This window comes from Cheilinus undulatus, linkage group 23 (genome assembly GCF_018320785.1).
Source record: "Cheilinus undulatus linkage group 23, ASM1832078v1, whole genome shotgun sequence".
Taxonomy (NCBI): Eukaryota; Metazoa; Chordata; class Actinopteri; order Labriformes; family Labridae; genus Cheilinus; species Cheilinus undulatus.
The window spans coordinates 25,472,735-25,490,794 of NC_054887.1; the positions used below are offsets into that span (position 1 = coordinate 25,472,735).

At 40.2% G+C, this 18,060-nt stretch overlaps 1 protein-coding gene across 1 annotated transcript in view; it reads left to right on the plus strand.

Moving 5' to 3' along the window:
• chrm2a (cholinergic receptor, muscarinic 2a) overlaps window positions 1-18,060 on the plus strand; it is a 138,859-nt gene that overhangs the window by 110,176 nt on the left and 10,623 nt on the right. The window lies entirely within an intron of this gene.

The following is an 18,060-nucleotide window of genomic DNA, read 5'->3' on the forward strand; positions in this document are numbered from 1 at the left end:
GCATTGTTATGATGCTTAACGGAGATGTTACTTTGAAGTCAAGGTTGCAGATATTTGTGCAGAAATCACTCTTAGAGTTAATGTTAAACCATAACAAGACACAAACTGTCCGTCGAGACTCACACTAATGAAAATGTACAAGTCAGGGTAGCAGCTTTCTGCGCTGTTTCCACTCTTGAGAAGCAATTATGATTAGAAAAATGGAAATCTGCTAATTAAAGCCAAATCAACAGAGGATACACAGAGCAGTCTTTTTCATTCGTGGCTAAATTATTTGTTCGAAATGAAACGTTTAGTGTGAAGTGAGAGGCGAGATAGCGAGTAGGAAGCGTGACGGTGTTTGTCAAGTCGTAGTCGCTGCGGGGTCTCTCGGTATGACAGAAGAAAATTGACTCGTCTTCCTTACCTTCCCAGCTCACTCGAGGACTTTTTTTCATCTGTTACTGGCTCGGCTCCAGTATTTTCTTGCATCCCAGAAGGCTTGTGATATTTCTAGACAGTGTAGCCTCTGAACTGTCGACCACAGTTAGAACTGTAACTGATCTTTCCATTGACTTGCATCTGCTCAAAATATGTCAAATTGGCTCTTGCATCCATTTCAGTCCTCGCACAGTGGGAGGCTAAAATCTGCCTCTTGTAATTTCATCTTCAAAATAGTTAGAAGACAGATTCTACAGTTGAATCTAGCAGATTTAGGTGAATCAGAGTTGGGCTGGTTGGCAGAATGGCAGAGGTCGTACGTGACACTGCCATTTTTCACAGATGGTGTGGAGGCTGTCATAGCAAAGAAGCTTGAATATCAATAGGGTGGTGTTTGAGGATTCTTCGAAGGGGTTAGGAGTGGGGGTAGCATCATAGAGGGCATCTTAAAATGACATTCCCGCAATGTTGAAGATAATTTGCAGTAAATCAGGATGAATATCATTTCAGTGAAGGGGCATCTAAAGGTCACTGCAAAAGAAATACACCTGTCAAGGCTCAAAGACCCTGTTTAGACAATGCATGTACATGGCATTCAGATATCAAGGGGTAATCCTTGATGCTTTAGGTGAACGCACCTTGATGAGTTCTGAAAACAGGTCGGCCTGGGATGCCTTCATCAAGATTGGATTGGTTGTGTTGATGGAATCTGGCCCGAATGCAAACCCACCCTTTCAACCTACAAAATCTGCAGTATTCATAGCTTTTACCTGAGGTCACACACTCCTGGAACTGCATCCTAGTGGGCAAGATTGGCTACCTGCTGTTGTATACAATGGAGAAGCTTATGGTCTAAGTTTTCATCAACATGTTTAGCCTGTTTTATACTTATTTACTTCATATATCTAATCATTTCAATAAAAAAATCATTTTTTATTAACTCAAGTTGCTCTATAAGGCCTGTGTTATCCTTTAATAAGTACACAATCTGCCACAAAACTAGCATCATAACCATGCTGGTCAAACCAGCAATGACCAACATAAAACCAACATAGACCAGCACCAACCATCCTAAGACTAACATAGACCAGCACTGACCAAACTAAAACTAACATAGACCAGCACTGACCAACCCAAAACCAACATAGACTAGCACCAACCAACCTAAAACTAACAAAGACCAGCACTGACCAACCTAAAACCGACATAGACTAGCACCAACCAACCTAAAACTAACAAAGACCAGCACCAACCAACCTAAAACTAACATAGATCAGCACTGAACAACCAATTACTTACATTGATCAGTACTGACAAACCTAAAACCAACTTAGACCAGCACTGGCCAACCTAAAACTAACATAGACCAGCACTGAGCAACACAGACCAGCACTGACCAAACTAAAACTAACATAGACCAGCACTGACCAACCTGAAATCAACATAGACCAGCAATGACCATCCTAAATACTGTCATAGACCAGCTCTGACCAACCTAAAACCAACAAAGACCAGCACTGACCAACCTAAAACTAACATAGGCCAACACTGACCAAGATAAAAATAAAATGGACTAGCACTGATCAACCTAAAATCAACGGACTAGCACTGACCAACCTAAAAGTAACATAAACCAGCACTGGCCAACATAAAACTAACATAGACCAGCAATTACCATCCTAAAAATGATCAAAGACCAGTTCTGGCCGACCTGAAACCGTCATATACCAGCACTGATCAACATAAAACTAACATAGCCCAACACTGACCAACATCAAACTAACATAGACCAGCACTGATCAACATCAAACTAACATAGACCAGAAATTACCATCCTAAAACAAACATAGACCAGCACTGACCAACCTAGAATTAACATGGACCAGCATTGACCATCCTAAAATTAACAAAGACCAGCACTGACCATCCTAAAACTAACATAGACAAGCACTGACCAACCTAAAACTAACATAGACCAGCACTGACCAACCTAAAACCAACATAGACCAGCTCTGACATACCTAAAACTAACATAGACCAGCACTGGCCAACCTTAAACTAACATAGACCAGCCCTGACCAACTTGAAATTAACATAGACCAACACTGCCCAATTTTTCATCAATATTGTATGGTTCTAATTGAAAAATGTAAGAAATTTTGGTCATGATTTGCTGTTAAGTTGGTGGTGGTCCTGATGCTAGACCAGTTGGGAACCAATGCTTTAAAGCCCATTTATGACAAAATAAAGGCAGAAAAGCAGTTTAAGAGGCACTGTTGGCCTCTTAGCGAGCGCCTTTATTCATTCTTCACTGCACAGAAAATGCAGGATACAAAGTCACTGTAAGAGAGCTACAGAACTGCTGGGCTGTGATGGGCTGCTGTTAAAGAGGAGAGGTGATATCAGGGCATCACAGGAGACGTATATTTAATGCTAAGTATGGATCACATACTAAAGTGCAGTCACTTGGTATCCAAATGCCCAAAACAGACCTTTAATTCCCAATAATATATTGCCTAAACAACCCCGAAGACAATACAGCCGCTGAAGTGAAGGAGTGCAGCAGTCGCTCTTGATTTGGCTGAGTGCATTAGAACTGAATTACAAGATGGAATAGAGTCTGTATTTATACCCTTCCTTGCTGTGTTTCAATCAAAATATGTGCACACACAAAGACAGGCAAATTCTCCAGCGTACATTTTGATCTCATTCCCCTCACTTGGCGCACACTGACACATGGCCACCTACAGTTCCTCGGGGGAATCTCTGGGTAGTTCACTGTTTGCAGATTATCACAGCTTGTTTTTCCACCCGCCTGAATGCCATTTCCTGCTCGTTAATTCTCCATTAATGTCTCTTGCTTCGTGTCCACTTAACACAAGCACTGTCAGAGAGGTCTGGGATATGAGAGGCTCTGTCACACCTGCAAAGAAGTGGTTTTCCAGTAATTATATCCTCTTGTGCATAATGCCTTTTGTCTAACTTTTAATGAGAAGCCATTGTCAGGTTTCAAAAGTGGGGTTGTAATCCACATGGTAATCGCAGAGTTATCATGTTGGAGTGTTTGTGTGCCAACGTCACACTGTTCAAAAAGCAAAAGTCCCACAAGGAAATAAGCTCCAAATGAGGGGCAAGATTAGGGATGCTTCAAAGCCACTTGAATCAGATTCAATGAAAGAGTTAGGGTATGGCAAAAAAGAGAAACATGGGTGGGTGCTCCATTGAATGATCACATGGCACAGACTGGGTATAGTTGGATGCCTAAACAGGAACAGCACACCATCTGGAAACCATACCTCAATAATGCTGTACTTTATAATGATGAGAGGCACCAGAGAAGAGTGGAAATGCTGAAAACAGAATAGAAGAGGTCCACCATTTTGGGGCACAAAGCATGGATTGTGGACCATGTCTTGAGTTTCATTTTAATTGTGTCTATCCATTATGACTTTGTTAAAAGATGAACATATTCTTTGGGATTTTGGAGCAATTGGCTGATTTTTTATAGATTTCATGGGTAAGATTTGAAAGCACTGTACCAGTGTATTAAGTGCCCAGTTTAATAATCTTTGTGTCCTTACAGCATGTAATGTTTCAAACCAGTGTGACTTTTGCTATTTTAGTTTCCTAACAGCCTCCAAGTGAATAATTCCAAGTATTACCAAGTAAAAGTAAGTAGTGTGCAGTAAAATAAATTTGCAAAAAGTGGCAAAAATGAGTGTGAAGTACTACAAAGAAGCAAAAATTTGTCCAAGGAAGCACAAGGTAGCAAGAAGTAGTGCATTGTAGCACAAAGAAGCAAGAAGTAGCACAAATTTGCAGGAAGTAGAGCAATGTGCTGGAGGTAGTGCATTGTAGCACAAAGTAGCAAGAAGAAGCACAGATTTGCAGGAAGAAGAGCAATGTGCTGGAAGTAGTGTGAAGTAGCACAAGGTAGCAGGAAGGAGTGCAGAGTAGCAAGAAGGTAGTACAAAGTAGCAGGAAGTAGTGCAAAGCAGCAAAAGGTAGAAGGACAGAGTGCAAAATAGCAAGATGTAGCACTAAGTAGCGCAAAAAAAAGCAAAAAGTGGTAGGAAGTAGAGCAAAGTAGTAGGAAGCAGCACAAAGTAGCAGGAAGTATTGCAAAGTAGCACAAAGTAGCAGAGAGTACTCCCAGGTAGCACAACTTAGCAAAAAGTAGCACAAAGAAGCAGAAAGTATTGCAAAGTATCACAAAGTAGCAGGCAGTAGTCAAAGTAGCAAAAAGCAGATATCCAAACTAGCAAGAAATTGGTACAAAGTAGCACACAGCAGGGCAAAGTAGCACAAGGTGTCAGGAAAATAGAGCACAGTAGCAGGAAGTAACAGGTAGTAATGCAAAGTAGCACAAGGTAGAAGGAAAGTGCAAAGTAGCAAAAGGTAGATGGAAGAAGTGCAAATTCACCAGATGTAGCACTAAATAGCACAAAAACACAAAGTGAAAAGAAGAGGAGCAAATGGTAGGGAGTAGCACAAAGTTGCAGGAAGTACTGCAAAGTAGCACAAAGTAGTAGAGAGTACTCCCAAGTAGCACAGATAAGCATGAAATAGCACCAATGTTGTGCAAAGTAGCACAAAGTATCAGAAAGAAGAGCACAGCAGCAGGAAGCAACAGAAAGTAACAGGAAATATTGCAAAGTAGCTGAAAGTAGCACAAAGTAGTTGGATGTTGAGCAAAGTAGCATGACATATTTTAAATTAATGCAAATTAGTACAAAGTAGTGTGCCAAAAGAATTTCATCCAAACTCCTTATTTTCTGTCAGTCACTGGTGTCGATACTGACCATAAATTAGGAATATTTCCCTGATTTTTTTTCGCTTTTCCCACTCACCGGAGTGTGTTAATGTGTCTTATAAAGTGGAGATAGCAGTGCATTAACAGTATCTTTATCCATGTTTTAAATCCAGTGCTCTAACATGGAGGCAAAACTCTTTAGCCCTCCACCTTATAAGGCTCGCTGATACAAAAGCACAATTTTGTCATTTCCCTTTCAAAATAAAAGCATTAGCTGTCATGCTGGTAACAATGGGAGGATGAAATTTTCAGAGCAGAGAAGTAAATGTTTAACTGATGCAGTGTTGACTGCAAGGCACCAATGTGGCAAATTGCTTGCATACTGTGAGGACACGCTCTAAGGCTTGGCATGCATCCTTTAAGTAGTTGAACAGATACTTACAATTCAACCATCACTACATGTGCATTGGTAGCTTGAAAATGGTGGTTTTAAAAATGCACCTATTGAAGGTGTGGTCTTGCACAGACCTTTACTTCCCCTTTACTGTCATCCAATTGATATTCAGTTCCACTCTCTCTGCCCAGCTATTCTTTTGTAGTTGTCCATCCCAGTGCCTGAGCAAGGTTACATACACACACAATATGTCCTAAAAAAGTTCCACAGTTTCCTGAAGTGTTCTGCTCAGTTGGGTTTCGCTGATGTGGCTTGAACTGTTTGCTAATCTACTCAGTACTGTTCCCAAATATGGATAAAATGCTCGCAAAGCACTGGCAGCAAAAGCATTTCCGTATGCGTGTTGGACGTAAACTGTGAACCAGCCTTTACTTCTGCTCTATGCTGATGATACTTTTCTCTTTTCAAGAGACTAGTGGGAATTTGTGGAGGTAAGGGGCTGGTGTACCAAGCTTTTCAGTAAGATAATACTGGCCTGTCTATTTGAAGTTGTGTTTCGTGGAAAGCTTTTCAAATATGTTGGGATCATGTCGGGTGAGGAGGCCTAATCAGATGGTCAACGTTAGAGATAAACTCCCTGGATACCTTCAAGACATCTGACCACATCTACTTGTATGTTATAGTTCCATGCATTGATCAAAATTTGACAAAGTAGGCTTCCTTTTATCTGGAATACTTTTTCTTGCTTTTAATTTTCCTTTCACAGTTTTGTATATCCTAATAACACCAATTAAAACTGTCTAAAAAAGGCTGTTTTGAGACAATATCTTACTGTTCTCTTCTTCAAAGCCTGGGCCCTAGGGTCACCAAGGGTATGTTATTGACGGTCAATTACAGACCTTTTAATGGACTGTTGTGGTCAAGAGTTCAGCTCTTAATTTACTTGGTGATCAGTTGTCCTGGCTTTAAAGTAGAGTTGAGACAGAGGAGCTTTTTTATAGCTTTCAGCCAGGGACAATTTGAAAGGTTTAGGCCCCCAAGGGGAGCTTACAGTAGAACTTTACCCCCTTTTAGGTTGAAAAGATCAAGTTCTCCACACCTGAACCCATCCCAGTTGATATTCCCCATGGTGGTATCCCCTTGGGTCACTGCCCAGCTTGATATCCAGGGGTGTACCTTTATAGACTATGCCGGAGAGAATTGCATAACTCTTCTGGACAGAAAACCCCCCAAGAATTACCCAGGTGGAGCTGAGGGTTGTGGATACGGAAGAGGATCCCTGGCCTACTTTGTTTAACCCACTGCTACAACGATAGTCTCCTAATAAGTTGCTGTGTAGAAATAGCTCAGTATAAATATTAACACTGAATCTCTACAGGCACCTGTCAAGCTTTTTCCTTACCAGTCTGATACCCCTGAGACAGTGACGAGACCTGGAGGAAATGAATGCAAATTTGTAATTATTCTTCACTAGCTGAAGATTCAGATCATTTTGTTGCCATGTTTTATCAGAGCTCTGAGACGGTGTGTTGGTCTGATGGTTATCGGCACCTTTTTCATTTCCTGTGAAACAGTTTTTCAAGTTTTTGTGTACATGTGTCTACAATTTGTCAGTGAATGACCGGCTTACAGACTTGAGATAAACTGGGCCAATAGTAACCTCCATACTGACCTTTTATATAACCATTAAAATCACAGAAAAAATGTCATTAAGGAGTTTTGCTAGAGTTAGGCATACTACTATAATCTTAGTTGTCTTACAACTCAATCAGAGTTGTTTAAAGGCAGTCTTGATATTTTTATGTAATCAAATGTTTGATATTATCATAGGTCTTTAGTCTTGTCTCATGCAGTTCTGTTGCTGAATAATGTAACCGTGGGAATGTGTGTCCATTCATTCTATAGAGAATTTATGAGGTCAGACACTGATACTGGACAAGAAGGCCTGGCTCGCAATCTGCATTCCAGTTCATCCCAAAGGTGCTAGATGGGGTTGAGGTCAGGGCTCAGTCTTTCTAGTCCTTGCTTTGTGCACTGGAGCACAGTCATGTTGGAATAGAAAAAGGCCTTCCCCAAACTGTTGCCACAAAGTTGGAACCATAACATTGTCCAAAATTTCTTGGTATGCTGAAGCATTAAGATCTCCTTCACTGGAGATAAGGGGCCTGGCCTAAACACTGAAATACAGCCCCATGCCATTGTCCCTCCTCCACCAAACTTCATAGCTGGCACAATACTGTCAGGCAGGAAACGTTCTCCAACACCTGCTGAACTCAGACTTGACCATTTGACTGCCAAACAGAGAAGCATTATTCATCACTCCACAGAGCAGTTTTCCACTGCTCTAAAGTCCAGTGTTGGAGTGCTTTACACCACTTCATCTGATTCCTGGCGTTAGACTTGGTGATGTGAGGATTGCTTGCAGTTGCTTGGCCATGGAAACCTATTTTGTGAAGCTTCCACCACGCAGTTTTTGTGCTAACATTAATGCCAGTGGAAGTTCAGAACTCTTCAGCTATGGAGTCAGCAGAGCGTTGGCAGTTGTTGACATTGCTGTGTGATTTTACATGATCTTCCGCTTCGGGGCTGAGTTAGGATGTCATTTCACAAACCATCTTATTGAAAAGTTTGATCCTACACAGTACCGCACTGAATTCTTCAGAACAACCCTTTTTTTCTGGCATAAATGTTTGCAAATGGAGACTGCATGGCTAGGTGCTTAGAGAAGCTGCAGTGCATCTTTTAAGCCTTTCCTTTGTGCTCATTCATGGATGTTTTTGGATTCATATTGCATGGTAATCTTTACATAAATGTACAGCTAATAAGTGGGCTGATAGTATACAGTAATGTAAGCTCCTGTAGGATGAAAGTTAGCTTAATGGCTTGCTAGTTAGTGAAGACACAGTCTATGCGGATATCAATGGCTACAGCAAAGTCTGACAGCTTTTCTCCTTCTCCCCTTTATTGTGGTACAAATCACAAAATTTATCAATGAGTAGCCTGCTGTAATGACGCAAATCATTTATGAGATACATGTATGACATACAATTACTACATATGACACAAATGCATTCAGCATACATAAAAGTTAGTGTTGCAGTGCACCAGACCACCCACACATTGTTCCCATTCTTCCACTACACTTACACAATGTAAACAGGAACTAACTGTCTCAGAGCATGAATGACATACATGGCAATGACACTGATAGTAGCAAAAACAATGAGGGTAATAACAAAGGTAACAAGCAGAAGCCTTACAACAAGGAGACAGGAAGACATGAAGGAAAATTGGCATCCTTGAATGCATTGAATCTTTTTTAGTCTTGCTGTGAATGACCCTGTAAGATCGCCAGTCTTTGCAGAATATTGTCAAAAATTGCTGGCACACTGTCTTTTGATGTGGGAGAGTGTCTTTAAAAGTCTTTTAAAGTTTTTTGAAAGTTTTCTGGCATATGAAAGGCAAACTGACAGTCCAAAAAGATGCAGAATGAAGAAAAATATTTCCTTTTTGTTTGTCAGCTGTCAAAAATAACCCTTAAAACATCTTAAAAAGCTTCTTGTACGTTTCTTTTTATTGGCAATGGAAGCTTTGGATGAGCAAGAGCAGCAGAGTTTGTTAAACTTACTTATATCCATTAACTGTTATACCAGTGGGAGGAGTGCAGAATGGATCTGAACCCCCTGTGGAGCAGTTCTGCTGCAGCAATGATAGGTTTTGCATTCCAGTCATGCCTCCTTGCAAACAGCAAGTAAACGAAGGCCTAACACCGCATGCTCCCGTGGAGAGAGCCAGCAATGAAAATGCATGTAATCATGGAAAGCAGGGGGCAAGTGCCCAGGGCTTTACCTTGGATCATTGCTCAGAGGCAGGGAATGGGAATCTGGACACTAGGGACGCAGCCAAATGTATTGGTCTAAGTGCAACTACAGCTGCCACATATGAAAACAATATTTGTGATTGTTTTGCTGGAAGCAGAAAGCTGACAGCAGCTGTTATCTGTCCCTGACCGAACTGCTGACCCATGTAAGTGCTTATTTACCCTTGAATAAAAAGATGACAGCATCTATTATCATTTATACAAACAATGCATTCTTTCTCTCAGTTCAAGAACTTTTTGGGGTTCACTCAGAGCAGCGATCTGTCCATCCTGAGGTCCGGACACAGACACTGTAGACACAAGTTGCAGAGAAAGGGCGAGGTTTCTGCTTCCCAAAGGGCATAAGCAATTTTCAGCTCTAGTGATCCAGCTCCTGGAATACCTAAGTCTGAACACAGAACAATACCAGAGCTCATTTATTCACATCCTCCCGATGGCAGCCGCTGACTTGTCATTGTTTTTGTCTAATGCACAAAACAAAAGGGGTCTGGATTCAGCTCCAGTCAGAAGTCGCAGGATGGTAAAGGAGGCTGTCTCTCTGATAATTTACATCAAGTTGTGTAAGTATGCTAATGCATTAAGAAGACTGATAAGACAATCTTACAAATCTGAATATTAATCACTTAGGATAAGGATGTGCCACTCATCCTGTGATTGGGCTCTGTCTGATGCCCTTGATGCTAACTGCAGTAGTACTGGGAGTCTGCTATGATTGATAGCTACGTCAAGAGTGGCACCGCTGCTCTCCCCAGGCGATGGCAACTGCACTCCGGCTCAGCGGGCTGGGATGCCAGCCTCCTATCAGTCAACTCTGCTGCTAAGATGTATTCCTTCAGTTCAGAGCAACTTCTCTACAAACACTTGCTGTGACTTTGGGAGATGAGATAAGGAAATCTATTACTGGATCCTTAAACTGCAGATTGATCAGCAAAATAAGGCAAATCATTAATTTATTTTGGCATTTAAAGGTTTAGTATAGACCAGGCATCCTGCACAAACTCCAGTTGTTTACTTCTTGAAAAGCTGTTAAAAGTGCCTTGCCTGGTTCACACTGCAAGTGATCAATGAATGTTTGCAATTGCCTCAGAGCAAACTGGGAAGGCTACTTTTAACAGCTTTTCTCCCTCATTATGTGGAATTCCTCAATTAAACCCAAATGTTACTTCACTGTTTAGTAAATACATTGTATGAAGGGCTGTTTCTATCAAACGAGGCCTCAATTAAGACAAGAAGTAAACTGCTGAGATTGGTGAGCTGAGTGGCATCTCAGCTCGTAACTATTTAGTATTGTTTGCACTAAGTGTGTTTTAAATGAGTGTGGTCTGAAATATGACTTAGAGCAGGGGTGTCCAAACTATGGCCCGGGGACCAAATCCATCCCTCGGTCCACTTTTGAATGGCCCTCAGCAAATTCTTGATATAAACTGAAACATGGCCCACATTTGAACATGAACATTGTGCTTGACTGTATTGAACTGTGTAGTTTCAGCACAAGCTGGTGCTGCCATGTTAATTCTGTAAATAAACATTTTGACAAAAATTATTTTAGCTTTCTTTGGTACGAAATTGGGACAACCCTGTGCATATTTAACATATTCTCAATCAAAATAGAACTTTCTGATGGTTTCCAGTAGCAAATAACAGCACCAGTAATGTTTTAGGGGCGGAGCCATTGGTAGCCAGGGCTGAACAAAATCTGATTTGCCTCCCCAAAATCCTGAAAATGATTGTCTATTTTCCTTGTCAGCTGTTAATTAGCCATTTAGACATACTCAGTAACTTTGCATATCTTATCCTACATTGGATTGGGTTTATTGGTGGGCCCCACCATCCTTATATATTTTTGTATGTGGCCCTCAGTCGAAAAAGTTTGGACATCCCTTACTTAGAGGTAGGAGTCAGCTTCAGAGTTCTGGTGGGCTCAGAAGGGGGGGACAAAGAAGGTAATTGGCCCCCTTGATGCCCAAATGTTTACAAATGCAATGAAAGTGCCCTTTTGGATGCCTTGTAGGTCTATAAAAATGATTAGGTACCCTTTTGGGTGCCCTCTAAAAAGAAAAATTCAACAAAGTGCCCTTTTTGATTCCTGGTAATGGACAAAATTTGACAAAGTGCTCTTTTAAGTGCACTGTAAAAAGACAAAATTGACAAAGTGCCCTCTATGGCACCTCTACATGGACAAAATTCGATGAACTGTCCTTTTTGGTTTGCTAGTAGTGGACAAAACTTGACAAAGTACCGCCTTTGGTTCTCAGATATAGGACCAAATTTGACAGTGTTCTCTTTGGCACATGGCTTATAGAGGAAAAGGGGAAGTGTTTTTGCCCTTGCATTTCAAACTTCTTGGGTCCGCCACTGCTTCAAAGCTCTAATTCTACAGTGTTCAACTTTGCTATACATAAAAAGAGTATGCAGGAGTGCATGTACAAAATGACTCACTGAAGTCCAATGATTCCTGGTTGATGTGACAGCGTTTACACTTTTCAGGAGCTCCAGTTTAGTTGCTTGTTCTGTTTAAGTAACCCAGTTAAAGTTTATAAGTGGGCACTGTCACTTGTTACGACTTTACTTCAAATGTCCTACAGTCTTGGACTAAGGGTACGCGCCTTCCTGTTTAGTTAAAGTACTACTTCTTTGAAAGAAAATGACACTCAGATACATTTAAAGTTACCACAGTGTTATGTAATTAGTTTTGACTTTTTCCACTGAGCTGTCTGTGAGGTTTTTTAATGAAATGGGCCTATCAAAGGGGCAGTGGTGGTGTTATTTTCCATCAGTGTGGGAAGAGAAATACTGTATGGCCCCTTCCAGCTCCAGCCCCACTACTGCAGCTTCACTGCTCCCAAAGGGACAAAAGAGTGCTCAATTAATGTAATTTAAAAGATGTAATGTGTATTTCTGACCTTAATCACATCTCAATTAAAGCAAAAATACTGACAGCTCAGGGCAGCTCCTAGAATTGTAAGGACCTCACCGACCAATGATAAATCCCATTGAAAATATTAAGAAACAGTCTATGTAGTGTTGAATCTAAGTGCTTTTACTTTGTAATTTGTTCACATTAGCATAGGCTAAGGTACTCTACTTCCTGTTTAATTAAAATGTGGTTTTTATTTTGAACTAAAAATAGGGAATAATATAGCTGCTTACCTATGGAGCATCCATAGGGGAAATCTTAGATGCATCACAGTTGACTGAATGCTAACAGCTCTAATTTAAAGCTTTACAACCAAGTCCAAGCTCCTCTGAGACCTTTCTGCAATGAACACAGAAGGATTTGAGCATGTTTAGTTGGCTCTTCCCGGGGCAGAGCCTCTCCAGTGTCATGCCAGAGATTTCAGGTAGAAGACGAGGCTTATGGCAGCTGGCGGTGGACAAAGAGCAGCTCTGGGAGTTGACTGCCCCTGCTGTGCTATGACCATCTCTACTGATCCACTTTCCTTCACTAATCCACTTGTCTCAACGAAGCCACAAGTGTGTCCCATTTGTATTGTTGTTTTTTTTTTGTTTTTTTTTTGAATATAAATCACTGGTCTTAAACATTTTATGGGGATTAGCACAGCTTAGCTCCATGGCTAATGCAATGATTAGGGATTTCTGGCACGGCAGATAAGTGAATGTTCACTAGTTACTCAGCAACTGCACTCAACTGTTAAAGACTTTAAGCTGAAATGGCAAAGTCTTAGACAAGGCAGCTCTTGAGCCATTGTGGTGTGTCATCCATAACACTTTTAGTAACCTCGGCTACACAATGATGCATCAGCTTCACATTGTTCTGTTGAGTCAGATGGTTGGTGATGAATATTTTGACACCATTAAGTTCCGATGGAGTCATATGAAGAAATATGGCCTAATTCTTAGCAGAATCAACCATTTTTTTTATAGGAGGGAGCATAAAGTTGAATTCTTTTGCAACATTTTTTTGCAATATGCCACGGCACGTAGCATTCATCCCTACATCGGGTTTAAAATTTGACACTATTTTACATGACTATTCATAAGATATTGCTTTTATTATGAATGCGTATGTTTTGCTTGTGGCCCTGTAATTGAAATTTCCATCCTGAGCCATTGCATCTGAACCGTGATAGTTCAGTGCATGCGGTTGTACAACAAATTTATCTAATTGGAGAAAAAAGGTGATAAAACATGGCAGTATCCACAGCCATCTTTGAAATGAACCACCCACCAAATGTGTGTGTGACTTGGGCCCTACATTTCAGGGACTAATACCTCCATAACAATCCATTTAGCTACAGACGGTGTATTTTAACTGATGTCTTTCTTTCTGACATCCGAGATGATTCAAAGAAGCATGCTGTAGCTGCAGGTAGTGGTCAAAGGAGAGGGTAAACATCGAAACTCCTGTGTTATTGAAAATGACCATTAATTGTAGCTCGACTAAAGCTCATTTAATTCAGTAATAGACACTTTTTTTCTGAGAAGTTTATCAAAATAAAAGTACCCTGTGATTATGTTCTTGATAGCCCTTTATTTTTAAACTGCCATGTCAGGAAATGTGGTGTTTTCAGGAGTAGAAGCTTAACACATCACAGACCTCAGAATTTAATCTCTGCTTTTTGCAGATGATGTGGATCTGTTGGCCTCTTTAACCAGGGGCCTCTAAAATGTGCTGGGGAGGTTTGAAGCTGAGCGTGAAAAGATAGGGGGTCACCTCAAAGTCCTAGGACGTGGTTCTCTGCCGGAAAACAGTAGATCTACTTTGGCCGTGTAAAGGGAACTGAGCCGTAAGGCAAAGCTCTCAATTTATCGGTCAATCTATGTTCCAACCCTTAACCCATGGTCATTAGCTTTGGATCTTCTGGGCACATCCAACTGGGAGGAGATGCCAGGGTAGACTAAGGACTCCCAGGATGGGTTATTTGTCCCATTTGACCAGAGAACACCTTGAAATCCCCCAGGAAGAGTTGGAAAATGTCGCCTCTCAGGGAGAGAGTCTGGACTGGGTTGCTTAGACTGCTGCCACCACAACCCAACCCTGGATAAGCAGAAAAAAATGGACGGATGGATGTTGGACTGATTCTGTAAACAAACATTTTGACAAGAATTCATTGACATGCTTTTTTCATCCATAAACCCAAAGAATGACAGCCTAAGTGTAACAGGAATAGAAGCATAAATCATGCTTAATTGCTCAGCTACCTACAAGGTCCAATTCACAAAATATGTCATGCTAATCATCGTCAAGCACTAACACTCTTTTAAGTTCGGCAGTTTATACAGTTTGCTTTTGCTTTGTCTTAGCCACCCCAAAATCCTTAACAATGAGTGGTTGTTTACCTTTTCAGCCATCAATGGAAAACTGTGATGTTGGCAGTTTTTATCTTTGGTGCCCTCACTGAGAAATGTTTGGACACATGCATTCACTTTTACACAATACAGAGTTTGGGCAGTGTTCAGTGGCCTTTTTTATGCTGATAGCGGTAATGGAATAACACTGAGCTCCAATGTCAAGAATCTTGGCACAGCAGAAATCCGTTTACTCTTTCTTTTCAGTTACAAAGTGACACAGCTTGTGATTTAAAGACCAAATTCCTCAGGCTGAATGAGGTTGGATTTATCCTCTTACCAAAATGAGAGGGAAAAAAAAGCCATGGCACTTGAAAGCCGATGATATTTATGTCAAACTGATAAGTGCAAAGCCACCAAATGTGCCATAAAATCTGACCTACAGCTCCTGAAAGTGCTTCAATATTTTGTGGCTGACACAGAGCAGACAAGTCACATTACTCACACTATCAAAGGCCTGAGAAACGTAGAAGTGAGCAGTGTATAAATCAAAGCAAGGTCTACAACACGGGAGAATATTTAAGGTTAAAAGCGAGAAGCAGTGGGTCACCTGGGGATCAAAAGAATTTCATAGCGCTGTATGAAGAGAATTCTTAAGTGTGAGTTGGAAATGGACCTTTGAAGATAAACTGTCAGCACCAATTTGGTCAATAATTCCTTTTAAAGTTTTTATTGAAGTCATGTTAAAGTGGGCTGTGTGTAGAAGGTAAAATTACTCTTTTCCCACTCTTTTTCAAATGTACGTGCTTATATTTCAAAGTTTGAAAATTACTCTCATGGGAGTAGAAAGCTTTATTTTTAAAACGGCCCATCATTCACAAATACAGGTTAGACAAAACTCAGTAGACTGAAGCACCAACAAGATGTGGATTATACTTGGGTGGGCCACCCAGGTATATTTACATCCACTCTAGTATGTTTTCTATTCCTTTATTAAAAATTCATGTATAATCCAAGAAAATCAGGCTTTAGACTGTCTCTCTTGCAGACTGTGAGACACCGCCTCGGTCAGGATGGAAACACACATGAAAACTTTCGAAATCTGATTAACCTTCTGTTTAGGGTTAGGGTATGGGTAAGGGTAAGGGTTTGGATACCAAAAGTAAAAAGTTAAAAAGCTGACCTGTATAACCTGATTACTAAAGTTTGATAAAGCTCAGTAAACAGTCTGCTTAAAGGAAAACTTTTTGTCCTCTATGAATGAAAATTCTCTGATATGTAGCTAAATGTAGCAAAATAAAAAGCCAACCAAGCCACACTAAGTTACATGGTAATGTAGGTAATATAGCTACATAATTTACATAGCTAAAGCTAATGCAGATAAAGCTATGTTAGCTTCATTAGATTATGATACGTTCGCCAAAGCAAACCTGTTTAAGAAGTAGCTGTTGAAAGTCTGTTTCATTTTAGCTTTGCATTGGCTTAAATAGTAATGTTAACTACTTAGCTAGCAAAGCTATCTTAGCTTTACCAAAGCTTAAGAAGCTAAAATGAGCCACTTTTAACAGTCAGCTCACAGGAAAAAACTTAACTTGTATGAAAACACCCACACAGCTTAAGCAGCTAAGGCTTAAGCTAACAAAGCTACGTAAGTAATGTAGCAGTGTAGCTAATGTTGCTAGCGTTAAGAGAGCTATGTTAATGAAGCTTTGTTAGGTTTAAATACATTTGCTAAAGGTCAAGTAGCTAAAGCTAACATACTTACAGTGTCTTATGTAGTAATGAAACTATGTAGCTAGTGTAGCTCTGATAGCTTTAGCTTAATCTAACAAAGGAAAAGTGAGCCACTGTTCATGTACTACTTCTACTTCTAAAATGGGTCTATACATGATTTAATCCTGGATCAGACAAATCTAAAGCTAATGAAGCTACATTAGCTATGAGGTAGCTAACATAGCTGCATAACTAAAGCTAATGCAAGCTCTTCTTGCTCTGTTAGATTATACTACATTAAAGCTAGACCCATTTTAGAAGAAGTTATGAATTGTAGCTCGCTATAGCACCGTTAGCTTAAGCGTAGCTAACATAGCTATATTATCTTAAGTTGTAACATTAACTACTACTGCGTAGCCAATAAGCCACCGCTCGTGTAGCAGGTCTATACATAATTCAATCCTGGGCTAGACATCAGACCTTTTTGTATTTCATTTATGAAATGTTGCTTAGTCTGTAATGTTTGCAGTGTGGTTATTTCAAGAAAGTAGCTGTCAGATTTATTTATGTCACTTTGTCCTGACAGAGGCAACATTTCACAGTATTGGTTTGTAAGAAGGAACATTCAAGATCTGCGATCTGCAGTCAGATCCCTCTTATACAATCAATATTTATGCTTGAGAAAGGTGTCCATTTACACATAAATGCATGATTTGAGGAGTAGAATTTCATGTTAAATATTAAGCATCTTACGCCATCATTTTAACAATTATTCTGCAGCTGCTTGTTTCCAACGATGACAATACCTCATCAAGACCAACTCTTCACACAAGAAGCCCACCTGCTATGATTATGTAATATTGAGTGAAACCTTTTAAAAGCCAGGCAATTAGAGTGTCTTATTAGAGTGTCTTATGCAAAGTAATGCCATTGATTACAGTCAAAAGAACAGAAACAAACAAAACACATACAAAAGGAAGGATTGATGACCCCATGTGTCACAGCTACCACCCAAGTGGAAACAGAATGTCCAATATGGCAACCACAACTGAAGGGCTTCAAAACTCTCCTGCAATTACCAATGGGTGACATCACTGAGACTCTGTCCATGTTTATATACAGCCTTTGGTTTGCACATGAATAAGAGTGTCTCATCTTAAAAGGATGAACAAGGGCTCTTATATATATATATATATATTTTTTTTTTACAAAGGCTTATGAAGATAATCCCAGTAAGGCATCATAAACAACTTTTTCCACAAAACATGTTAAACAATTGACAAAATAACACCCTGTTTATGATTCGACTGAAGTTGTGCACACTTTGTTCCCCCATGCCGAGACTATCATTGTCATATCCTCATTTGACATGTTGCCTAATTTACACACGTATCTTTTTTCATCAGTCATTCATGAGCATTAGGATTATTCACCCTCTTTTCATTCTTCCATAATGAAGCAGGTGTCTAATGGGGGGAGATGTTATTTACTCAGTGATTATGAAAAATATCTGTGCCAGATATCTGTGCTTGTAATTACCAATCTAATTGGCATACAGCCTAAAATTGTCACTGTTATTTGATGAATTGCTTTTGGACCAGCTTAAAAGCTGATGTAACGGAGAGAAGGTCACATTGCTCACATGGGTGG